General features: G+C 42.5%; 3 non-coding genes across 3 annotated transcripts; all 3 read left to right on the top strand.

Moving 5' to 3' along the window:
- The first annotated feature begins 646 nt into the window (after positions 1-646).
- TRNAT-AGU (transfer RNA threonine (anticodon AGU)) lies at positions 647-720 on the top strand. The gene has a single exon. It is a non-coding gene; the product is annotated as a tRNA-Thr (tRNA).
- A 438-nt stretch (positions 721-1158) lies between these two features.
- TRNAT-CGU (transfer RNA threonine (anticodon CGU)) lies at positions 1159-1231 on the top strand. The gene has a single exon. It is a non-coding gene; the product is annotated as a tRNA-Thr (tRNA).
- An 18282-nt stretch (positions 1232-19513) lies between these two features.
- TRNAT-CGU (transfer RNA threonine (anticodon CGU)) lies at positions 19514-19586 on the top strand. Its single transcript has one exon. It is a non-coding gene; the product is annotated as a tRNA-Thr (tRNA).
- Positions 19587-26807: the final 7221 nt, after the last annotated feature.

The following is a 26807-nucleotide window of genomic DNA, read 5'->3' as shown; positions in this document are numbered from 1 at the left end:
TATTAAAACATATTAATACTTGTTTAGTGATTAAGTATATTTTTGTGTTTAAGATTACAGTACATATAAAGAAGAATTCATAGCAGGAAACAAATTTTCATCATCAACAATAAATTATGTATGTATTTTCTGCTATTGATGTTGGTGCTGTGGCTTAGTGGTTAAAGCGCCTGTCTCATTAACAGGAAATCCTGAGTTCAAATCACAGCAGCACCTAACTGTTTTCTCCATGCTTTAGGAATAATTTTCATTAAAAAAGTGTTGAATACAATTTACGAATAAACGTCTGGTTCTATGAACTTTAGAATAAGTTATCTTAAAATTAAATAAAATACTTGGTATTGTGAAGATTTTTGTAGGAATGCATTGACTGAAATATCAAAAAGTAAATGACAAAGAACAAGATAGAGCCGTATGATCACTCTATTGTTGAGTTCAACTAATCCACTCTTCGGCAAGGTATATTTTAAAATTCTATGAATAGGGTAAACTTCAAATTGGAGAGGTGTTTTTGAATGAGTGAAGCGTCTTCATCTAAAGTGTTTGAGTAGAGAAGTCTGTGAACTTAGTAAAGAATATGAAAGTGAAAAAGCAATATTCTCTTGAACACCATAAAGAAAAGTCTTTCAAAGTTAAGACTCAAGGGGGTGCTGTGGCTTAGCTGTTTAAAGCGCCTGTCTAGTAAACAGGAGATCCTGAGTTCAACTCTCAGCAGCGCCTTGCTTTTCTCTTTGTTATATAACAAATCAATTTAATTAGGTCCTATTTTGATACAATTAAAATATAAAAGTCTGATTCATCTTACTGTTGAACAGATCATCTTAAACCTCATAAAAACCCAAGTATTTTCAAGATTATAGAGTGAATACTGTTATTGCAAAATAAAAAAAGACATATCTATGAGAAAGACGTAGATGACATTACTACCTCGATTTGAGCTATAATAATGCCTTCATGGAAAAAAAAATTGTAATGTATTCAAGAAATGAAATTGGGTGTTATAAGAGTACCTGTTTATTAAAACATATTAATACTTGTTTAGTGATTGAGTATCTTTTTGTGTTTAAGATTACAGAACATATAAAGAAGAATTTATAGCAGGAAACAAATTTTCATCATCAACAATAAATTATTTATGTATTTTTAGCTATTGATGTTGGTGCTGTGGCTTAGTGGTTAAAGCGCCTGTCTCGTAAACAGGAAATCCTGAGTTCAAATCTCAGCACCACCTAACTGTTTTCTCCATGCTTTAGGAATATTTTTCATTAACCCTGGGTGGAGAACTACGCTCTGTTCACGGAGTTTGCGAATTTTCGGCCACTTCGCTGCGAGTGCGAAGCTGTCGACTACTTTGCAATCGACAGCGTAGCGTAGTAGTTTTTCTTCCTCGTAATGACTTACCATGGTTCTGCGTTCGCTTTCTCGCTTTTCTCTCCCGGTCGCGTTCGCTACGACGTTTGGAATCCGGCCGCACAATCCCATGCAACTTTGAGAACGCGATTACGTCATTCGGACGTGCGAACATGTCATTGGGACGTGCGATCCTCCTTGCAGTGCCATGTTGGTAAGATCCCGTTTCCGAACACGCAGAAACTGCAATCTGGCACAGAATATCTCCCGAGCATGTTAAAATCTTCTCAAAAATGTTCATTTAACCCCTCAGATTGTGATTTGGCTGTATTTTTTGGGCTAGGAGTCCTCTTTTTGTTTCTACTCTTTTTATTCAAAATAATGGAAGTGCCCCTGAGTCTCCAACTTCCCAGTGCTTTGTCCATGTGGTGTTCACTTTCATTTGAAATTGGAGCTGGAAGGATCACTCTTTGTGTGTGTCTGCTGCATCATAGCATTTGGATTTATTGAGGAATTTTGGATTTGAACTTTTCTTTTACAAGTAAGTTTGAGAATTGAGAATTGGTGTACTGTAAATGTTTTTTTGGTTTGGGTTTTTTTTAACTACAGTTTTCTGTGCTTCTCAATCTTTCTTAAAAATTATTATTGAGGGAGGCCTGTAATTTCATGAGGGGCCAAGTTGTATGTGTTTGAAATTTCATCCAGTAGGCCTAGAGGTACCCAAGGGTCCACCCATATTTCTGTGGTGTCTGTAAAACATCTGGGATGGCATTGGATTTAATTGCATACTCTGTTGTAGTGGAATTACATTTTTTTTAGTAAAATTAGGTAACCCTGGTAGTTTATGTAGTTAGTGTAGGCCTGCTTGAGTTCATTTACTTTCTGTGGGTGTCTTGGCCAGGTGGTGGTGGCCATTTTATGTTTGTAGCCGCTGTGTTTTTGCCATAGGCCTCCAAGCTTGTGGCCTACTCTGCCAGAAGGCCCAAGGGTACTACTAGAGTCCTCATCATGGGTGCATGAAAGTTGTTCAACTGAAATTGGGGTGTTTAAGTTGTAAGTGTAACATCATAGGTCATGGATGGCTTTGGATTGATTAGCAAAATGTGTTTTTGGTGTTGAATTGCAGGTTTTGGGTGTGTGTTGAATAATATGGCTCTTTCTGCGCACTAGGTAACCCTAGAATTCAGCTTGCGTAGTTTTGGTAACTTTGCACAGTGCTACAACGCGACCGCACAGTTTTTGTCTTCTTTGCGTGCCCAATGTGCGTGCTCGGGAACGCGATAATGACGTTTTGTACAGTTCGCGCTGCCGAACACGCCGAATTTGCATCCTCGCAAGCAATATCTCCCGAGTTGGCTAAAACCTTCCCGAAAATGTAGATGCTGTTCATTTTGCTAAAGAAACTCCTCAGCTTGTCATTTGCTTGTAGTTTTTGGAGCATGGACTTTGCCAGCGCTATGAAAAAGATTTTCTTTGTTTTCTGTCCTCTTTGTACTTTGTTGTTTGAGGGTGGCCTGACCACTTGGGCGGCTTGGCGGCCATTTTGTGAAGCCAAGCAATGTCCTTTTGCCATAGGAATGTATTGTCTGTCTTCTCTTTCTTTTCATGTTTTTGGGGGTGGCCAGGCCATGTGGGGGCGGCCATTTTGTGTGACCTTCCATCGTGCTTTAGTTTCTTTGCCGCAGGCCTACAAACTTGTGATTTTTTCTGCCAGTAGGCCTAGAGTCCCAGAGGTAGTCAGCGGGGATGCTTGATGTAGCGGTTTCCATTTTGTCTGTTGAATTTAACATCATTTAGGGCATGGGTGGCAATGCATTGAATTTTCAAATGTGGTGTTTGGGGTGTAGTTAACTGTTTGGGTGTAAACTGTAAATGCCTTTGTTGTTTGTGTTGTTGTGTAACTTTCAAACCTTTTAGCCATGGGGATTTTCTTTTTTGCATTAAGCTGTGATGTGTAACAGGCATCCTCCTTGTTCTGGCCATATAGGGTTATTGATAGACCTGCTTGAGTTTATTTAAATTGTATGTACTTTCTTGTTGGTGGGCTGACCATGGGGCTGGTGCCCATTCCCATTTGGTGAAGCCATGCATTTTGCTTTTCCCATAGGCCTGCTTTGTCTGTTTTTTATTTGTATTCCTTTCTTATTTTTTGTATTCCTTTTCTTTTTTTATTGTGACCGCCTGTCCATGTCGTGGCGGCCATTTCCAGGTACTAGTAGTATCCTCTGTGTTTTTGCCATAAGCCTCCAAGCTTGTGGCCTACTCTGCCAGTAGGCCCAAGGGTACTACTAGAGTCCTCATCATGGGTGCATGAAAGTTGTTCAACTGATTTTGGGGTGTTTAAGTTGTAAGTATAACATCATAGGTCATGGATGGCTTTGGATTGATTAGCAAAATGTGTTTTTGGTGTTGAATTGCAGGTTTTGGGTGTGTGTTGAATAATATGGCTTTTTCTGCGCACTAGGGTACCCTAGAATTCAGCTCGCGTAGTTTTGGTAACTTTGCACAGTGCTACAACGCGACCTTACAGTTTTTGTCTTCTTCGCGCCCAATGTGCGTGCTCGGGAACGCGATAACGACGTTTTGTACAGTTCGCGCTGCCGAACACGCCGAATTTGCATTCTCGCGAGCAATATCTCCCGAGTTGGCTAAAACCTTCCTGAAAATGTAGATGCTGTTCATTTTGCTAAAGAAACTCCTCAGGTTGTCATTTGCTTGTAGTTTTTGGAGCATGGACCACTTACTTGTGGAGAAGTGTGGCTCACTGGTTAGAGGAGGCAGACCTGGAAGCAGAGGTCAGCCTGGCACCAGGGTTCAATTCCCGGCTCGGCGGGGTCTTGAGTCCTAAAATGTCCATGGACTTGACAATTCTCGCTCCGGTGCCTACTCGATTCACGGGTTCACACTCTGCGACTCTGGGCAATAGCTTGCTTAATCTCCACAACGGCCCCTCGCGGCGGGATGCCTGGCTTTCACCTTGCGGATACCCTGCCGGGGTTATCTCACAGGGGAATACCAGGACGGGTTCCCTAAGCAAGCGCTTAGAAACCGCTCGGTGATTTGCGCTATATAAATTCCTGTACATTTACATTTACTGTTTCTGTCCTCTTTGTACTTTGTTGTTTGAGGGTGGCCTGACCATGTGGGCGACTTGGCGTCCATTTTGTGAAGCCAAGCAATGTCCTTTTGCCATAGGAATGTATTGTCTGTCTTCTCTTTCTTTTCATGTTTTTGGTGGTGGCCAGGCCATGTGGGGGCGGCCATTTTGTGTGACCTTCCATCGTGCTTTAGTTTTTTTGCCGCAGGCCTACAAACTTGTGATTTTTTCTGCCAGTAGGCCTAGAGTCCCAGAGGTAGTCAGCGGGGTTGCTTGATGTAGCGGTTTCCATTTTGTCTGTTGAATTTAACATCATTTAGGGCATGGGTGGCAATGCATTGAATTTTCAAATGTGGTGTTTGGGGTGTAGTTAACTGTTTGGGTGTAAACTGTAAATGCCTTTGTTGTTTGTGTTGTTGTGTAACTTTCAAACCTTTTAGCCATGGGGATTTTCTTTTTTGCATTAAGCTGTGATGTGTAACAGGTATCCTCCTTGTTCTGGCCATATAGTGTTGGGATACAGGCCTGCTTGAGTTTATTGTTTTCTGGCCTTTACCCATGTACCTGTGATGAGAGTGCCCATGTGGAGCTGTGGTGGTAGTAGTAGTGTGCTGTTTTGTTTTTGACAAATTGGCCTGTGTCTTGCCATTGTTCCTGTTGGCTTACTACTGTTCACATCCCCATTGCTATCTGCTGCAGGTCACTGATGCTGCATCCATCCGAAATGATGCACAAATTAAGGATAAACAAGTTCCACTTCCACTACATTTGCATTTTAGTTCTTTGCTATTCTTACTCTTACTGAGTGTACTAATACTTCTAGTAGTAATTAAAATGAAAGCTAACAAAAATCCACATTTGACTGATGTTGTTCGGCCTTTTTTGCTTGTAGGTGCACAAAAGACTGAAGAGGAGGTGTCTGTCTACTGCCAGACGGACGTCCTTCTGTACCACGTCACGTGTGGTGTGACTAACCTGACCGAACATCATTCTCAACAACTTGTGCAACTGAGTGCTGCTGCTGACATCTGAAGAAGATGGGCCCAAAGAAAGCAGGTACCAGGTCCTCCAAGACCAAGAAAGTTGCTGAGAAGAAGGAAGAACAGAAGAAGGAAGTGACACTTGAATCTGGTGTTGACCCGAAAACCTTTTTGGAAGAAAAAAAAAGTACGCCTGCAGCAGCAGTGACCGGGGTCCAAGCTGGGGCCAGCACCTCTGCATCAGTGGGCCCAAGCCACCAACCCAGGCCCAAGCAGATGAGTGGGTAAGAGGTAGCCAGCCTAATGGTGGAAAGCAGTGATACTGAGCCTGACCTGAACTTATCGCTATCTCAAAGTAGTACACATTCCACGCAAGAGGGAACACAGCAGAAAAGTGGTGAACAACAACCACCGCCCGCAATAGTAGATGTTCACCCTCAGCAACCGCCCGCAATAGTAGTTGTTCAACAACCACCGCCCGCAATAGTAGATGCTCAACGAAAAGAAAAACCACAACCACCGCCTGCAATAGTGGTTGTTCCACAACCACCACCCGCAATAGTAGATGTTCAACGAAAACAACAACGACAACCACCGCCTGCAATAGTTGCTGTTCAAGAACCACCACCGGCAACAGTAGTTGTTGTTCCTCCCAAAGTCGGGCAGTTCAGGAAATGGAGCCTGATGCAGAGCAAGAAGAGGCAGCACTTCATGTTTTCCAAATCGCCACAAAGGAAAAGGAGGGGTAGTCCATCGAGTTCTTCGCCAAGCATCCCTTCTGATGATCTTGATCTCCATTGTGAGCCACAACAATCTGAGCATGAGAGGCAGAGACATCCCAAGAAGACCAGGCTAGGGAAAAGTAAGGTTCCAGGAAGCCTACCATTTATGGAGTGCGATGTTGAACAGCCGGATAATGATGGTGATGACGAGTCAGACCCAGTCATCACAAGCATTACTCCTGGCCCTGAGGACATGGAGACCAACATTTTAACCCTATCGAGAATGGCTGCGACTAGGTGTAAGTGTACTGGGGATGCTCAGACGTGAGTCCCAGGCACTCCACACCACTGGAGTCAAGCTAGCCGGGCTGATGAGAGGTGTTACCTCGAAACCGGGCAGGTCCTCGGATGCCTGATTCCGTTCTGGGAAGGACATGGCTTTTGTAGTTCGGACTGGACTGTTCCCATGGGGCACAGGGTTAGCGCTGATTTAGCATATCGCCATTGTCTAACCCAGGGTGGTGTGGAGTGGAAAAACGATGGATTTGGGCCCAGATCTTTGGACTGGGGTGAATGTGTGACATTGATCCACATTCTGTCCATCATTGTTGTGTTTGCAATTACCGCTCTAAGTGTACTGGGGATGCTCAGACGTGAGTCCCAGGCACTCCACACCACTGGAGTCAAGCTAGCCGGGCTGATGAGAGGTGTTACCTCGAAACCGGGCCGGTCCTCGGATGCTTGATTCCGTTCTGGGAAGGACATGGCTTTTGTAGTTCGGACTGGACTGTTCCCATGGGGCACAGGGTCAGCGCTGATTTAGCATATCGCCATTGTCTAACCCAGGGTGGTGTGGAGTGGAAAAACGATGGATTTGGGCCCAGATCTTTGGACTGGGGTGAATGTGTGACATTGATCCACATTCTGTCCATCATTGTTGTGTTTGCGACTAGGGATGTAGCACGCATACCACCAACACAGTCCACACCAAAACTACCTCCAGCTTCCATTTTTACATTTGCACAGAGCCGGCAGCGTCCTACATCCAGCACAAGTCCCACCTCAGCAGAAGTAGGTAGTGGTACTACTGCGCAGCCACATAGTGAAATTCAACACACAACCTCCAGTTCATCTGGCATTGGAAATAGCACCTCTAGTAGGAGACACAAGTTAAGCTCCCCAGTTTGGGAATTCTTTACAGTTAGCCCAAATGAGGAGAACATTGCTAGATGCTCCATTTGTCATTCCTCTGTTAGTCGTGGTAAGCTTGGTACAAACTATGGTACCGGAGGCCAAATGACCCATATGAAAAAACACCACGCAATCAAGTGGAAGGACCACCTACGTCTAATAAAAGCAGGAACCATTAATGTTGGTGGGGAAGCAGTAGAAGGGGGTCAAACAGGAAGAAGAGGGAGACATTCTATCCGGTAGTGGTACACTAAGTACCCCTGTCCGACTCCCCAGCACTGCAGTGGTAGATCCCACATCCTCCGCATCAGCAACATCTCAGTGGCACCAGAGTAAGAGTAACCCAGAGACACCAAGGAGTACGGGTGCGAAGTCTGCGATGCGAAGTACTGCATCGGGCATAACTGAAAGAAATACCAAGCAGCGTACCATTGTTAGCATGTTTAGGCAGGAGGGAAAGTACGAGCGCAACCACCCAATAGCACATTTGTACAATGCTAAGCTTGCCAAAATGTTAGCTCTGGACCTTCTCCCTTTTTCTTTAGTTGAAGGGGTGGGTTTCCTGGAATTTGTGACAACCCTCTGCCCAAAATGGAATGTTCCCAGCCGCTACTATTTTGCCAGAGTTGCTGTTCCAGCACTACACCACGACGTGCTGGAATTGCTTGGAAAAGCCTTGCAGCAGAGTGCTGTACATAGTATCCACCTGACAACAGACATGTGGACCAGTTGCCAAGCAACTGATTACATGTGCATCACTGCACACTGGATCTCTTGTTCAGGTGTTAGAGACAAGATATCTACAGGCATTGACACTACTGAGATTTTTAATGATACTCGCAGACATGCTACTATAGCCATGTTTGCTATGGAGAAATCGCATACTGCTGCAAACATTTTGGATGAGTTCAACAGCAAGGTCTTTGAATGGCTGCGACCAAGAGGCCTCAACATTGGTTTTGTTGCTACCGACAATGGCAGTAATGTAGTTAAGGCCATGGAAGATGGTGGCTATTTTAAGGTCCCGTGTTTGGCACACTGCATTAACATTGTGGTTCAAGACTTTCTGAAAAATGAAAGCAAAGTCAGCAGCTTACTGACCATTTGCAGAAGAATCTGCACGCATTTCAATCATTCTTTTAAAGCCCGGAAGCAGCTACGGGTCATTCAACGTGAGTATAATATGCCAGTCAAAGCACTCATCCAGGAGGTACCAACACGTTGGAACTCTACTTATTACATGCTTGATCGGCTGTTTGAGCAGTACATACCACTTAATACTTATGTCATGACAAGAAGATCAGGGAATCCAACTGGTGCTATTAAAGCCATGACAGTTGAGATGTCGCAATGGGACCTCATTAAATGCCTGACAGAGATGCTACTTCCTTTTGAGGTCTTCACACGTGCAGTCAGCAGGGTGGACTGTACTATGAGCCAAGCTATCCCATTGTTGTACATGCTGGAGCAAGAGCTGAAGGAGGTGTCTGAAACATACGAAGGTGTTGAAGGAAAACTTGAAGCATGTAATTTGGCGAAGTCCTTAGCCGGCCGCTTATCTGAGAATACAAGGATTCAAAATAAGATTGTGTTGCATCAACATTACATTACGGCCACAATTTTGGATCCACGGTACAAATTATTTGTGAACAGTCATGCAGTAATTCCTTTTTCAGAAGGGGATGTTTCCAAGTACAAAACTGTAATAGCCGAGGAAGCCACTGATTTAGAAAATGAACGGCTCCCAATGCCAGTGCCTGCCAGTGCCAGCCCAGGACAGTGCAAGTACTACTGAGCATCCTACAGAGTCAAGTTCTTCTTCACAGCATGCGAGCAGTGCGTTTGCTTCCCAGCAGTCACCAACACAAACAATAACAACAACCGCACCAACAGGATCTGATTCATCAGACACAAGCAAAAAAATAGCTGCTTGGTTTCTACAGAAAGGGATGGGTAAGTCCGTTGCTGTCGCAAAGCAAAAAGAGGACGAGCAAACCCGAGCACCAATGAACATTGAGCGGTTGGTCCAGGCCTATCTGGATGACACAACAGAGGTGTTCATGGAGCAAAGCCCATTGGTGTATTGGTATAGGACTAGAAGCCAATGGCCACTGCTCAGCAGGCTGGCGATAAAGTATCTAGCTTGCCCTGTTGCAAGTGTCTCTTCTGAGCATGTTTTCGGTGCTGCTGGTGCCATTGTGACTGTAAGAAGGACCAGTCTCTCGCCCAAAAGCATGGAGAGGTTAACCATGATCAAAATGAATCAACACTTGATACCACCAGACTACAAAGTATGTGAATCAGAGCTGGAAGAGGAGAGCGAGTCAGAAGAAATAATTAGTGGGTTACAGGACCTACTTCTGTTGGAAGAACCACTAGGGTTTGAGGACGACATCCTCTTCCCTGACAACTAGGCTTTGAAATTGTAACATTCTCCCTTCCTTTATTTCTCCCTTCCTTATTTGTGTGTATCTGTCTTTCTGACTCAAACTTCAAAACCAACACCATCTTCCTTTCTCTTTTAATTACCTATTGGAGTTGCACATCTGAGCATTTACTGTGCACTCCACTCATCAGAGTCCTGCTCCATCTTCCTGACTCACCCTAAATACATTTCCATCTTGCCAATGTACATTGGATGGAGATGGACAATAGTGCAATAATGTAGCCTCTAACAGTCCCTCCATAACAAGTGAAACGTACGTGACTATAGCCATCTTATGTTTTGTTTCCAATCTGAAATGCATCACTGTCTTTGTAAGGCTACACCTCTGTCTGCAGGCATACACAACTCTTCAATCTCAGAACTTGAGCAAGGCTCCAAAATTAAAGTAAACTCGTCATCACTTTCAGAAGACTCTGCTGCATCTGTGATCTGACAGCCACAAAGAAGAGAAAGAAAGGTATATGAAATGAATGATGCCATACATTGCATTGGCTGCTTGCTGACTCAGAGCAAATGTGCATGAAGTAGAAATATACTAGTAGTTTAATATATTAACAAAGTACTTGTGTCTCAAGTGATGGTCAATGTTTCCATGTTGTTTAATAATATGTATCCAATTGTACTCCTAATACTGCAGGTGCAGTCTGACTCTGTACTTAATCGTAGTCACTCACAGACTGAGTTGCTGTTGGTGGTCTGTTGGAGAACACGTACACGTGCCACACCGGATGATGAATGATGATGACCACCATACCATCTTTGCAGTTTGCGCGCTGTCAGTCAGTTTGATCAGAGATGATTGATGGAATATGTTCAGGGAGTGGAATACAAGGTAAACGCACAACCAATCAACGAGAATCACAGCAGACCTAGGCTACATGTGAGTGCAATGGTGGAATAGAATAGTGGTATGATTGACTGCCATTGGCGCATTGATTTCATCACTTGTTTTGAAAAATGCTAGGTTGATGTAAATGCCTTTTGTCTGAAACTGTGAAAAATGTAGGTAAATGGAGTTTGGGCCACAGACTCACGGCCCGGTGTTGTGGTGTGGCCATGTAACTGTTCTGTGCTGGCTCCTATCTTGTTGTTCTTTTCGATGACTGCTGTGCAACTAGAAGAGTAGAGTTAATCAATGTATCCAAGCAGCCTCAGTCTGAAAATCTTCTCGCTCACGAGTCTTGTCTTTTTTGCACTACACCGTAATTTATTTTTATGTTTTCATTCAGTTAACTTATTTTGTAATACCCCATTTCTTCTTTCATCAACACTTACAGGCCGGCCTTTCACCCAGCGCTATTTTACGTGGAGCAACAACTCACACTTACCTTACCAATCCATCCTCCTCATCATCATCCAGCTAGAGGCGTCCAAGAATGATATAATCAGTCACAGTGTCCATGGAAGGGAGGACAAAGATGAATGACGAGATACAACTACACATTTGGCCCTGGATAACACAATACATTAACTTTAGTATCATTTTTGTAATTTTCTTTGATTCCTTTTTCCTCTTCATTTATTTCACCCTTGTGTTTGGTAATTGATTGTTCACTTAAACTATCTCTTAGTTTTCTTTGCTAGCTTTCAGCCCGCTACATCAGGTATTACGGTTTCTCAGAGGGCATACAGCCTAGGCAAAAGTCATATTCATATAAGAAATACTTCCTTTGAATTGTGTAGTAGTAGTTAAGTAAGTACCACTTATTAATAACCATCAAGTTAATAATAAACCTTCATCATGCATCCATTTCGTTTTTCTTACTTGACTTTACATTTATTGGGTAGTAGTGGATCATCAATCATCGTCTTCATTGTTTTGCTTTTGTTGTCTCCATGCGTACTGTTTTTCTTTGTCAAACCTTTCCCCAAACCCCCGTTCCCATCCATTCATCAAACCTTAACCCTCTTCCCCCGGGCTGTGTGGTTTTATATTGAGGTGTGATGTTATTACATTAAATCTACGCCAACAATTGATCACACGCTTGCTGGGGCAGATGTGGTGAAAGCAAAACTAATGAAATCAAATGTCAACGAGGCAGGGGGAGGATCCTCTTCTGCTTGCCCACCCAAGCTCACTGTATGTACTAGTGTACAAGGCAATTAATTTCCCAAAATGACCCAACAAATACATCTAAATAATTGGTGGCATTGTTTGAATTTAATTTGACAGCATTTAAATGTACGAATTGGATTGTGTTTTACTGACTCCTTCAACACAACTACATTTGTCTTCTTGTACTTGGCAGTCCCCGACAACATTGATTTCTTTGAGTTTAGCACTAGCAGTTGCAATATTGTTTGTAATTTTTTTGGGTCAGTCTTATGTACTGTATTTTTCAACTTCTCCCACATTCTGTCTCAGGCAAATGACTGTCTCTTTGTTTTTCTTTCCAGTGTCTACTAGTCTACTACTACCATTACACAACCACGGCATATTTTCCATTGTCTTGGGAAACCATGCAGTCCTGCTTGCAGTGCCAAACCTAATCATCATCCATCACAGGTAAGAAGAGAAGTTTGCTAGGAGGTATAATGGAGGAGAGACTGGTAGTACAAATAGGACAAATATAACTCAGTGAGGAGTGCCGCATCTATCTGTTGACATGATGTTGTTACATGTGGTCAATTAATAAATTATGTCAATCAAACACTGGCCGCTGCCCTGCATGTAGAGTAAACCTTGTGACGTACAACAGTAACCCCACCACAAAACAACATCATATGTGTACGTTGAAAATAAATAACATTTATTGATGTACATAAAAAAATATCCTCCTAGTCCTCTCAAATCCCACCCCTATCCCCACCCTAACCCCACCCAATGTCCAAGTCCAAAGAATGTCCCACAAAAATAACCCCAACACCCAATTCCCACCCACCAACAAAAGTATTAAAAAAGGGGCAAATGAACAGGGTCCATCACAATCGGCGGGCTTTAAGGTGTTTGTCCACCAATATCTTCACATGCTCCTCTAATTGATCCTCCAACTTTGACACCCGGAGGAGAATCTTTTGCAGAAATGCACGGCACCTACATTTGCAATTGCATCCATGATGTGGGGGGGCTGCAGATGTTGTTAAATGCTGGCGGTGAGCGGCTGCCTGACCACCGCGCCGTACTCCTGCAGGTGGGGCCTGGCTGGGGCCTGGGGCATTGGTAGAGGTAGCAGCTGCTGCCTCTTCCTCCTCCTTCTCGGCCTAAGCCACCAGTCGGCGGTACTCCTCCACAATGGCCTGCAGTTTCCTTTGCCGGGCCCTGGCTGCCAACTCCTTCCTTGAAGGTTTTTGTTGGAAAGGAGTATGAGTATCTATAAAAAAAAAGAAACAGATTTGTAACTGAAACTCTTCCAAATTAATTCAACACATAGTGGCATAGTAACACTACCAAGCGCAGTACATACAAATGGTGGCAACTTTTAGTATCTATCTAATCTATCCTCCTGCTTCCCCTGCCTGTAACTTTTGTTGAAGTTTTTTCTGGCATTATACTGGCCCTAGTACTATGGGTGGACTTGAGTACACAGAAGAACACCAACATTTTTTGTATCTCCTTTTATATTTTCATAGTAAGACTCTGCTTCCAGTGACAGTCTCCACCTATGATGAATACAATACATTTAGGGGGAAAACAACCAATAAAAATAAATGTCTATCATTTTTTATTATCGCCTTAGCTGGTTTCACTTTCACCAACAACCACCCATGCGTCCACTCCTTCTTTGCCTTGGGTTTCATTGACACAAAATCCGCTCACGATTCTTGCTATCGACTATATCCATGCACCCATATTGTTTTGCCCAACCAGGCATGCATCTTCTCTTTCACCTTCCAGTTCTACCCATCCTTCAACAACCCATGCATCGGATTCATTTCAGCCACGTGCATGAACCTTCCAAAGTATCCTTCTATGGTAGTCTTTTACATCTTTTGTCCTTCCTCCTTCCACCCTAGTTCACTTCTTTCCCTTTTTGTTGAACACATCCCTCAAGGTCATCTGATCTGACTTTTAGTGTTCTCCATACCTTTCACAGCTGAGTTGGAGTCTGAAAGATGAGGCCTTGTTTACTCAACTCACGCTGGTAATGCTGAAAAGGGTGTTTTCTTCAACCATTGTATATTGTCCAGTAAAATTTAAAATTCATACTTTCTTAATAAGTCTCATAGCACAGTGAGGGAAATGTTCCCCTTCCACCTAGTAATGCAAACAAGTAATGAATATAACTTACCACCGCCCACCGCTGAAGTTTCCTCCCCCACTGGTGCTACTGCAGGTGCCGCAGCCACTGTCCCCTCCTGGATGGCATTAGTAGTATCGCCGCTGGCCCCGTCGGCACTGGTCGTTGGTAGTGATTGTGCACCTATAAAAGCAAGTACACCGTTTTAGATGCCTGCAAACCTCCCCCTATTTTACTAGTTGTACTTCACCAGGAAGGAAGATTGAAAAAACAGTTACGTACAACATAAAGCGTTGTAAGTGTAACTAGTCCAAATTGCATACTACTGTACAGCAGTCATTAGACAGAGTTTAGTTTTACTTTATTAGATGGTCCCTAGGGTCATCTAATCTCTACTCCTACTCTAGTCTTTGGAAAGTTAGCCTGAGCCATGTAACCATTTTACAATGATCTGGGTCTACTGTTTTGCCCATGTTGTTACCTCGCAGCTTGTTGCACAGTCAGAAAGACACCTTTGATGCCACATGAGTGTTGCATACAACTAATGAGGTTGACTTACTTACTTACAGTATTGTTAATCCCTTTTGCTTATCCATAATGTTACACTTTTTTTGGCATGACTGCTAAAAACTGGCATAGTTGTATTCACTGTCTAACGTGCAACATTTTTCTCATAGGCAGATGAGAAGATTGCGTTCTATGAACCAGAGATTAGCAGAGCTTTTGAAAGATGCATGTGTATCCAGTATACGTTCAACGGTGAGGGGTCTCCCACAATTCCCACAGTTCTCTATTGTGTACTAGTTGTACAAAAATGTATAGTATTTAATCTTCTTTATTTTGCATGGTGGAGCTGGATGTTTTTCATGGAACAACTTACAAGTTACAACAATACAAAGCTTGTTATTAAAAAAATTAAGTTTTTGAGCTTGCACATAGACTCTGTGGTATATTTTGAGTGTCTGGGGTGTTGTGGACTTAAACGAGTGAGTGAACGAAAGGGTGTTCTTCTGTTCTGGGTTGTGTAATAAAATCATTGGGTATATCTAACTATCTTCGTGTGGGGGTCGGGAGTGGGACAAATGACTACGACTGAGACACTTAGGTAGGTAGACTGTTGTTGAATTGTGGGTTCTTCTGACTGAGTTCTGTGACTAGGGTGTAAGTAAGGTCCAACCTCCCTATCACCAACATCCTATTTTCTTGTGCACAGTTCTGTATGTGCCTGTGCAGAGAATAACCGCAACAGTAGTAGTAGTATAATAACCTAACAATAATTAGTAGACACTGTTGTGGGAATTGACCAAGACTAGAGATTACAGAGGACAACGCAAAAGACAGGAGTGGACCCAGTGGCTACAGCTATTTCTATCACAGCTTTATCTTAACTAAAGAGTGGCCAACAGGGCAAGCTTAGCTAAAGACAGTCTAATAGTAGTAGTAGCACAGAGAGTCATCGGGCAGAGGCAGTTTGAAGGAATTTAAAGTCAGGGATGGCATTAGATACCCAAAATTTGGAAAACAAATTGAAGACCAAAGAAGGTTAAGCTAACATTTAATTAGGAAGGAGGCTTAATAGGTTTGAAACAATAAGGTGCGTTAAAAAGTTAGGGAAATATAATTCATAATAATATAAGCACTGGAGGACTTACTGGGGCCAGCAGCAGGATCCTCGGTAGAGGATCGCTCCTCTGGTGGTTGTCCTGCCGACTCGGATCCCGTCTTCGTGCCCTGGGTGGTGTTGATCATGTAAGAAATAATAAAGAAAGAGAAACATTGAGTGCTGTGAAACAAATACATCATTCAGAAATCCTCTCAAACATTTTAGGAAACAACAATTGCAATAAAATTTACTTTGAAGTCTAAATGACTACTGGCTTGCAGGATTCACAGACTGTCTACTTATAGAACACTAATCAAATGTTCCATAAACATTCTGATTGCAGAATATACTAACGAAGCCAGTACCTCCTGACCTACACCACCTATTCCAGAATCCAGCCGGGCCAATTGTTCAGTAAGTCGGCATTTCCATTTTATTTTTGCCCGCAAACATGCATAGATGAGATGGAGGAGTAGGACACATGCATAAATTTGTGCATACACGAAATTGTTGGTTGCTTGCGTCATATGAAGTGCTACTGACTGACGTGACAATGCTATTGCTGCTAAGCCTACCACTCAGTAAACAAACTGCAAACCGGTTCTATGGAGGGGTGGGATAAATAAGAACTAACTAAGCATTCAGTGACAGAGGAGGTGCCGCATCATGCATCCGTTAAGAAAATATGAACTAATACTATCCATCCACCACTATTTCACTAAAGGACAATGTAAGGACTAGACTCTAGCAATAGCATTAACTAATTTCAGTTCTCTAAAGTAAACTCTAACATCAATAATCACCAGCCCAAGCTAGCGCACAGTTACAAACCAGTAAAAGAAGTGGCGAGCCAGCAGCACCTGTGTCATACGGTAACAGAAGATTTTGAGACGGAATTGATCTGCAATGTAACTAAGTGCACAAGTAATCGTGTTACTTATTCGTCCAAGAATTATACACAATACTTATACTACTATATATACATATATTAATATTACTAGCTACTCACAAAGCCCCACGACCTCGACACCTAGCAGGTCCAACAGGTCCTGCTCCCTGTCCAGAATGTCTTCCCACCGGTGGGCCAGCTGCTGGTGGGTGCGCTGGATATCTGTGCGGCGGAAGACTGCCCGGTGCACCTTCGCCCACCGGCGGTGACGCTCCTCTGGGAGGTAACCAAAGCCTGGCCTGCCGCCTGCTGCCAAGTTCAAGGGGAGGTGGCGCTGGATAAAAAAAACAAGGGCGGCCACCTCCGCCTCCCCGCAAAGATTCCGGGCCTTTACCCCTGAAGGTCGCATTCTGCTGCAAGGCAGCCGGCTCTTGGGCGCAGGCGCCTTGCCCTTCAAGCCGGTTCTGCTGCTCCCCATTGCCATGGTTCTGGGATGGAGGTGGAGGTGGAAAAGAAAAGTTAGAACAAAAGGAAAAAAAGTTAGGGGGAAGAAGTAGGAGCTTAAATAAAGAAGTTAAATAAAAAGTTCAAAAAAAGGTGGAAAAGTAGAAATAAATGAAAAATATAAACTTAGGGACAGAGAGAGATAGATGATAAGTAAAAAAAAGTAAGAAACACTGTTAAAATAGGTAAAGATTGTACAGATATAAGGTGGATAGAAAACTAGGCCCAGAACCATAGCATAGAGTGTGAAAAACAAGATGGCCGCGCCCATCGCGACCACGTGGGTAAGTTCGGGCGCGATTTCATGCGAACACGCACTTTGTCAGCGTGAACAAGTAGTTGTGTTCCCGAACAAGACGTGCACCGCGCGAACACGTTATACGCGACCCGGAAGAGGAAATAGGGGACGTGAGCGGGCGGGACAATTGAAAAAACAAGATGGCCACGCCCATAGCCCACCACATGGGTGAGTTCGCACGCTACAATCCCCCGAACACGCAGACAGCGCCCCGAACATGCACAACGCACTCCCGAGCAAGAAAAATGGCTCGTGAACGGGACCAGCAAGCTACTACCCAAGCTCGCGAAGCTCGCGTAGTGCGAGAACGTCTTCGCGTTGCTTCGCGTAGCGCGACTACGCCTACTACGCCCAGGGTTAATTTTCATCAAACAAGTGTTGAATACAATTTAAGAATAAACGTCTGGTTCTATGAACTTTAGAATAAGTTATGTTAAAATTAAATAAAATACTTGGTATTGTGAAGATTTTTGTAGGAATGCATCGACTGAAATAGCGAAAAGAAAATGACAAAGAACAAGATAGAATACAACTAATCCATTCTTCAGCAAGGTATATTTTAAAATTCTATCAATAGGGTAAAATTCAAATTAGAGAGGTGTTTTTGAACAAGTGAAGCGTCTTCATCTAAAGTGTTTGAGTAGAGAAGTCTGTGAACTTAGAAAAGAATATGAAAGTGAAAAAGCAATATTCTCTTGAACACCATAAAGAAAAGTCTTTCAAAGTTAAGACTCAAGTGGGTACTGTGGCGTAGCTGGTTAAAGCGCCTGCCTAGTAAACAGGAGATCCTAAGTTCAACTCTCGGCAGCGCCTTGCTTTACTCTTTGTTATACAACGCATCATTTTCATTAGGTCTTATTCTGATACAATTAAAATATAAAAGTCTGATTCATCTTACTGTTGAACAGATCATCTTAAACCTCTTAAAAACCCAAGTATTTTCAAGAATATATAGTGAATACTGTTATTGCAAATTAAAAAAAGACATATCTATGAGAAAGACGTAGATGACATTACTACCTGGATTTGAGCAACAGTAATGCCTTCATGAAAAAAAATTGTAAAGTATTCAAGAAATGAAATTGGGTTTTATAAGAGTACCTGTTTATTAAAACATATTAATACTTGTTTAGTGATTGAGCATTTTTTTGTGTTTAAGATTACAGTATATATAAAGAGAATTTATAGCAGGAAACAAATTTTCCTCATCAACAGTAAATTATTCATGTATTTTTTGTTATGGACGTTGGTGCTGTGGCTTGGTGGTTAAAACACCTGTCTCATAAACAGGAAATCCTGAGTTCATGTCTCAGCTGTACCTAACTGATTTCTCCATGCTTTCGGAATAATTTTCATCAATCAAGTGTTGAATACAATTTAAGAATAAATGTCTGGTTCTATGAATTTTAGAATAAGTTATCTTAAAATTAAATAAAATACTTGGTATTGTGAAGATTTTTGTAGGAATGCATTGACTGAAATATCGAAAAGAAAATAACAAAGAACATGATAGAGCCAAATGATCACTCTATTGTTGAGTTCAACTAATCCACTCTTCAGCAAGGTTTATTTTAAAATTCTATGAATAGGGTAAACTTCAAATTAGAGAGGGGTTTTTGAATAAGTGAAGCGTCTTCATCTAAAGTGTTTGAGTAGAGAAGTCTGTGAAAAGAATATGAAATTGAAAAAGCAATATTCTCTTGAACACCATATAGAAAAGTGGTTCAAAGATAAGATTCAAGGGGGTGCTGGTTCTTAGCTGATTAAAGCGCCTGTCTAGTAAACAGGAGATCCTGATTTCGACTTTCAGCAACGCCTTGCTTTTCTCATTATTATATAACAAATCATTTTCATTAGGTATTATTCTGATACAATTAAAATATAAAAGTCTGTTTCATATTACTGTTGAAGAGATCATCTTAAACCTCATAAAAACCCAAGTATTTTCAATATTATATAGAGAATACTGTTATTGCAAAATAAAAAAAGACATATCTATGAGAAAGACGTAGATGACATTACTACCTCGATTTGAGCAATATTAATGCCTTCATGAAAAAAAAATTGTCAAGTATTCAAGAAATGAAATTGGGTTTTATAAGAGTACCTGTTTATTAAAACATATTAATACTTGTTTAGTGATTCAGTATCTTTTTGTGTTTAAGATTACAGTACATATATAAGAGAATTTATAGCAGGAAACAAATTTTCATCATCAACAATAAATTATTTATGTATTTTGTGTTATGGACGTTGGTGCTGTGGCTCAGTGGTTAAAGCGCTTGTCTCGTAAACAGAAAATCCTGAGTTCAAATCTCAGCTGCACTTAACTGTTTTGTCCATGCTTTAGGAATAATCTTCATCAAACAAATGTTGAATACAATTTTTATACCTTTCTAACTAGCTAATCTCACCTAAAAGTATTCTTTTCTCAACCATCCAGAGTCCGGGTTGGCTGACAGATGTCAGTCCATATGAGGTCACCTCCTTTTCAATCCAAAGTTATACTTTTCTAAAACACCATTGTCCACTTTCTCACGAGACCATTAGCTTCCTCGGAATTGCAACAATATTTGAAACAGTCCGTTGCTTCCTTGGCTTGGCAGGTCTGCCACATCCTGTGTGTCCTTGATTTTGTCACTTGCAGAGCTCATCTTGCACAACCAATTTTATTATTTATTTTTCTGTGCTCCGCTCTTCACGACAGGATTCCAACATTTATTTTCAAAACGCTAGGCCTCAAGCCTTAGGCCTCCCTCATGGAAAACTAGTATTTAAAGAAACACAAAACATTAATTAATTAGAGCATTGAAAACCCATCTGTTACCCACCCCCTTAAATAATTATTAACCTGTTAATCAATATTTTCAGACAGATTGCCACATTCTCCTGAGGCGGAAGCCGGGCGGCGCACTCGCGCATTGCTTACTTTTTAAAATTGTTGACTGTCACAAATAACTTGCTTTTAAATCACTCACCAGCTAGTGAGAGCACTTCTCTGTGTCAGGCACACACAGCGGATCTTAGCGCTGCTGCGCCGCCCAACACACACGCCATTCCCAGCCACGAGAGAGGCCACGCCCCTTTTTAGGCCACGCCCATCATCGCCTTAAATACTCGCTGATTACAAGCGACTCATTCAGACAGATTGCCACATTCTCCTGAGGCGGAAGCCGTGAGGCGCACTCGCGCATTGCTTACTTTTTAAAATTGTTGACTGTCACAAATAAGTTGCTTTTAAATCACTCACCAGCTAGTGAGAGCACTTCTCTGTGTCAGGCACGCACAGCGGATCTTAGCACTGCTGCGCCGCCCAACACACACGCCATTCCCGGCCACGAGAGAGGCCACGCCCCTTTTTAGGCCACGCCCATCGTTGCCTTAAATACTAGCTGGTTACAAGCGACTCATTCAGACAGATTGCCACATTCTCCTGAGGCGGAAGCCGGGAGGCACACTCGCGCATTGCTTACTTTTTAAAATTGTTGACTGTCACAAATAACTTGCTTTTAAATCACTCACCAGCTAGTGAGAGCACTTCTCTGTGTCAGGCACGCACAGCGGATCTTAGCGCTGCTGCGCCGCCCGAAACACACGCCATTCCCGGCCACGAGAGAGGCCACGCCCCCTTTTTAGGCCACGCCCTTTCACCCTCCCCCTTTCCTAGCATATACTATGTGTATCCATTGGAAGCGCAGCGGACGAGTGCAGCGGGAGCACCTAAGGCAAGCCCGTCTGTGCCCGTCCGCGCCAGGACGGGCCCTAGGGCACGCCAGGCTGGCCAAATCATCACGTATACAGCTCAATCCCTTCGAGACCTACAAAACACCATTACCACCCCTTCCCCATCGACCCTTCGCCGCATATCCGCTGTTGGCCTCATGCGCCCCGACCAGATTCATTACGGCGGTTGCGCTCCTTCAGCCACGCCAACTAGGAACTCCACGTCCATCAGAATCTTATATCTGAACACTCGTTCACTAGTGAAACACGCCGAGGACATTTTCGTATTGCTCTCTAACTCGAACCCAGACTTGCTCCTGCTTACTGAAACCTGGCTAACTTCAGAGTCCCTCCCTGACATACTGGCTGCCCTGCTCCCCGATTATTATATCCTTCATACCGACCGCCCTGATGACCGGCCCGGCGGCGGGGTGGCAGCCATTATATCTAAACGCTCCCTTAGTCAAATTCACCCGCACCAGGCACCGCAATTCTCATAGGTGGTTTTCGGATGATCTCAAAGCCCACAAATTGAAAACGCGTCAGTTGGAACGCATTTGCAGACGCAATTACTCAGACGTAGCCAGGCAATCCTATCTGACCGCACGTAAAGACTACAAGGCAGCCATCAGATCGGCTAAGATAGTGCACTTCTCTAAAAGGATCTCATCGGCAGTAGATAAATCCAAGGAGGTGTTCAGAGTTCTGAAAGAGCTAACCACTGACGATAGAACCCTCCCGACTCAGACCCCTACTCAGGAGACCTGCGATAATCTAAACTCGTTCTTTCTGGAAAAGATCATAAAAATTAAAATGTCCATTCCTCCCCCTCTCCAGTCACCCCCACCGGGCATCTCCTCTACAAACCCCCTGACCCTTTCTACCCTCCCCGCTCTGGATTCCACCTCCCTAGCGGAACTTGCCACCCGTGTTAAATCCGGTTCCCCCAACGACTGTTGTCCACCATCCGTCCTGCGGAATGTATGTCTCAACCTACCTGACGATATTCTAATCTTACTTAACAGATCCCTTTGCAGTGGGATCTTCCCCACCTCATTCAAGGAGGCCATCTTACTACCCCTCCTTAAAAAACCTGGCGCCGACCCTGCAGAGCCATCGAACTATCGTCCCATTTCCCTCCTTCCCTACTTTTCCAAACTTCTGGAGGCCCATGTTACTCGTTGCTTGTCAAACTTCATTTAATCCTCCTGCCATCTGGAGCCTAATCAGGCTGGCTTCCGACCTGCCCACTCTACAGAGGCTGTCATCCTGGCAGTCCTTGACACACTCAGAAGCAATGCGGACGCCGGTCGCCATCAGGCCCTCGTCCTCCTGGATTTGTCGGCCGCGTTCGACACGGTGGATCACAACATACTCCTCCACCGTGTCGAGCAGACGGGCATCCAAGGCACAGCTCATGAGTGGATCAAGTCCTTCCTTACGGGAAGAACACTGGCGGTCCGCATGGGTCCTTACACTGCCAACAAGTCCCTCACCTCCTGTGGCGTTCCCCAGGGTTCCTCCCTCTCCCCGCTCCTTTTCAACTTATATCTTAGGCCACTGATCCAATCTCTTCTGAAATGGGATATTACAGTCTTTAATTACGCCGACGACTTGCAACTCATCCTCCCCCTCAACTCACCTCATGCCATCAAAACGTTTCACGAAATTATGATTCACATTCAATCCTGGATGAACCAGAATCAATTAAAACTAAACCCCGGTAAGACTGAGCTCCTCCTCCCTGGACTCAGCCATGCTCTTTGGGGCCCACAGTACTGGCCTCCAGAGCTCGGCTCTCCCCCCATTCCAGCTAAAACTGTAAAAAGCCTGGGCATAACCATCGACGCCGACCTTTCCCTCAAAGCTCAAGTTGGAGCCGTAGTATCCTCCTGCATGTACCAACTTCGGAGGATTCGCAAAGTCCGTCATCTCCTCTCCCCTGAAGCACTCACTCAAACTGTCACTTCGCTTGTGCTTTCTCGTCTGGACTTTTCCAACGCAATTTACCACGGTCTCCCTCAATTTCTGATGCACCGTCTCCAAGTCGTCCAGAATCAAGCGGCTCGCTTGATCCATGGATCCCCCAGATGGCAATCAGCCAAGCCTCTGCTCTGTAGCCTCCATTGGCTCCCGATGGACCAGAGGTCCACCTTCAAGGTGGCCTGCCTCACCTTCAAGGCCCTTCACTGCCCTAGCCCTGGGTTCCTCAAATCCCTCATCCATCCTCACTGTCCGTCATGCAAGCTCCGATCAGCCCACCGTGATTTGCTAGTCACCCCCAAAAGCAAAACTAAAAAATTTGGCGGGCGCCGTTTTTCCTACCTGGCTCCCGTGCTTTGGAACCTCAATCAAATCTTTCTCATCCCTTCTTAAATTCAGGAAACTCTTAAAAACGCATCTTCCCCCCCCCCTCAGTTAGGCTTCCCGCTTCTCGTGCTTTCCTCCTCACCCACTCTGTCTCTAGCGCCAGGAAGCTTCGGCGACAGTGCGCTTTACAAATGGCATTTAAGATAAGATAAGATAAGATATTACCTAGCAAAAGCTGAAGCACATAAAGTTTACAAACTCATGCCACATAAAAGACAAAAAGACTTAACATAAGCACACAAAAAAAGCACATGCCATTTAATAAAACAGCCGCATTTAATATTGACAAAGACAATAGAAAAGCTTAGTTTATTATTTTCTACGAACTTGCAGTTTGCAACATAAAGCACATAGATTAATCCCCTGTGTCGTGTAATTTATTTTTAAAGTAGGTTGATAAGTACAATTCACTCACAAGCTTATTAATATGATTATATTATGGAAGTTTAACTTCGCGAGTCTAACAAAATATCATTCTGAACTTCGCTCCATCAACTCCCTCATCTGGTGATTTCAAAATCACCAAACTACACCCACATTTTTTAGCAAAAATTTGAACTTTTTTAGAACATGTTTTGATTTACACTGTATTAGTATTTCCAAAAACTTGTTTCTGCTGTCTGCTTGAAACTCTCATACTGTGATCTGCAAAACTCTTCCAATTCTATTTCCTTTTATTGTGCCTTTCTAAGTTTGTAAATCCTCTTCTTTACCCTCAGATATTTCTTACTCTTGTGCAGCATGCAACTGATTTTCAACAAAAGTATCAAAAAAACTATAACAAGTAATGGAGTAAGAATCTTGCCTAAGATTGAACTACCTATTTTCGAGCCGGTTCTGCTGCTCCCCTTTGCCATGGTTCTGGGATGGAGGTGGAGGTGGAAAAGAAAAGTTAGAACAAAAGGAAAAAAAGTTAGGGGGAAGAAGTAGGAGCTTAAATAAAGAAGTAAAATAAAAAGTTTAAAAAAAGGTGGAAAAGTAGAAATAAAATGAAAAATATAAACTTAGGGACAGAGAGAGATAGATGATAAGTAAAAAAAAGTAAGAAACACTGTTAAAATAGGTAAAGATTGTACAGATATAAGGTGGATAGAAAACTAGGCCCAGAACCATAGCATAGAGTGTGAAAAACAAGATGGCCGCGCCCATCGCGACCACGTGGGTAAGTTCGGGCGCGATTTCATGCGAACACGCACTTTGTCAGCGTGAACAAGTAGTTGTGTTCCCGAACAAGACGTGCACCGCGCGAACACGTTATACGCGACCCGGAAGAGGAAATAGGGGACGTGAGCGGGCGGGACAATTGAAAAAACAAGATGGCCACGCCCATAGCCCACCACATGGGTAATGTCGCACGCTACAATCCCCCGAACACGCAGACAGCGCCCCGAACACGCACAACGCACTCCCGAGCAAGAAAAACGGCTCGTGTACGGGACCAGCAAGCTACTACCCACGCTCGCGAAGCTCGCGTAGTGCGAGAACGTCTTCGCGTTGCTTCGCGTAGCGCGACTACGCCTACTACGCCCAGGGTTAATTTTCATCAAACAAGTGTTGAATACAATTTAAGAATAAACGTCTGGTTCTATGAACTTTAGAATAAGTTATGTTAAAATTAAATAAAATACTTGGTATTGTGAAGATTTTTGTAGGAATGAATCGACTGAAATAGCGAAAAGAAAATGACAAAGAACAAGATAGAGCCGTATGATCACTCTATTGTTGAATACAACTAATCCATTCTTCAGCAAGGTATATTTTAAAATTCTATCAATAGGGTAAAATTCAAATTAGAGAGGTGTTTTTGAACAAGTGAAGCGTCTTCATCTAAAGTGTTTGAGTAGAGAAGTCTGTGAACTTAGAAAAGAATATGAAAGTGAAAAAGCAATATTCTCTTGAACACCATAAAGAAAAGTCTTTCAAAGTTAAGACTCAAGTGGGTACTGTGGCGTAGCTGGTTAAAGCGCCTGCCTAGTAAACAGGAGATCCTAAGTTCAACTCTCGGCAGCGCCTTGCTTTACTCTTTGTTATACAACGCATCATTTTCATTAGGTCTTATTCTGATACAATTAAAATATAAAAGTCTGATTCATCTTACTGTTGAACAGATCATCTTAAACCTCTTAAAAACCCAAGTATTTTCAAGAATATATAGTGAATACTGTTATTGCAAATTAAAAAAAGACATATCTATGAGAAAGACGTAGATGACATTACTACCTGGATTTGAGCAATAGTAATGCCTTCATGAAAAAAAAATTGTAAAGTATTCAAGAAATGAAATTGGGTTTTATAAGAGTACCTGTTTATTAAAACATATTAATACTTGTTTAGTGATTGAGCATTTTTTTGTGTTTAAGATTACAGTATATATAAAGAGAATTTATAGCAGGAAACAAATTTTCCTCATCAACAGTAAATTATTCATGTATTTTTTGTTATGGACGTTGGTGCTGTGGCTTGGTGGTTAAAACACCTGTCTCATAAACAGGAAATCCTGAGTTCATGTCTCAGCTGTACCTAACTGATTTCTCCATGCTTTCGGAATAATTTTCATCAATCAAGTGTTGAATACAATTTAAGAATAAATGTCTGGTTCTATGAATTTTAGAATAAGTTATCTTAAAATTAAATAAAATACTTGGTATTGTGAAGATTTTTGTAGGAATGCATTGACTGAAATATCGAAAAGAAAATAACAAAGAACATGATAGAGCCAAATGATCACTCCATTGTTGAGTTCAACTAATCCACTCTTCAGCAAGGTTTATTTTAAAATTCTATGAATAGGGTAAACTTCAAATTAGAGAGGGGTTTTTGAATAAGTGAAGCGTCTTCATCTAAAGTGTTTGAGTAGAGAAGTCTGTGAAAAGAATATGAAAGTGAAAAAGCAATATTCTCTTGAACACCATATAGAAAAGTGGTTCAAAGATAAGATTCAAGGGGGTGCTGGTTCTTAGCTGATTAAAGCGCCTGTCTAGTAAACAGGAGATCCTGATTTCGACTTTCAGCAATGCCTTGCTTTTCTCATTATTATATAACAAATCATTTTCATTAGGTATTATTCTGATACAATTAAAATATAAAAGTCTGTTTCATATTACTGTTGAAGAGATCATCTTAAACCTCATAAAAACCCAAGTATTTTCAATATTATATAGAGAATACTGTTATTGCAAAATAAAAAAAGACATATCTATGAGAAAGACGTAGATGACATTACTACCTCGATTTGAGCAATATTAATGCCTTCATGAAAAAAAAATTGTCAAGTATTCAAGAAATGAAATTGGGTTTTATAAGAGTACCTGTTTATTAAAACATATTAATACTTGTTTAGTGATTGAGTATCTTTTTGTGTTTAAGATTACAGTACATATATAAGAGAATTTATAGCAGGAAACAAATTTTCATCATCAACAATAAATTATTTATGTATTTTGTGTTATGGACGTT

Source organism: Lissotriton helveticus, chromosome 12, assembly GCF_964261635.1.
Source record: "Lissotriton helveticus chromosome 12, aLisHel1.1, whole genome shotgun sequence".
Taxonomy (NCBI): domain Eukaryota; kingdom Metazoa; phylum Chordata; class Amphibia; order Caudata; family Salamandridae; genus Lissotriton; species Lissotriton helveticus.
The sequence above is the reverse complement of the archived record's forward strand: the minus strand, read 5'-3'. Positions and strand labels throughout refer to the sequence as shown.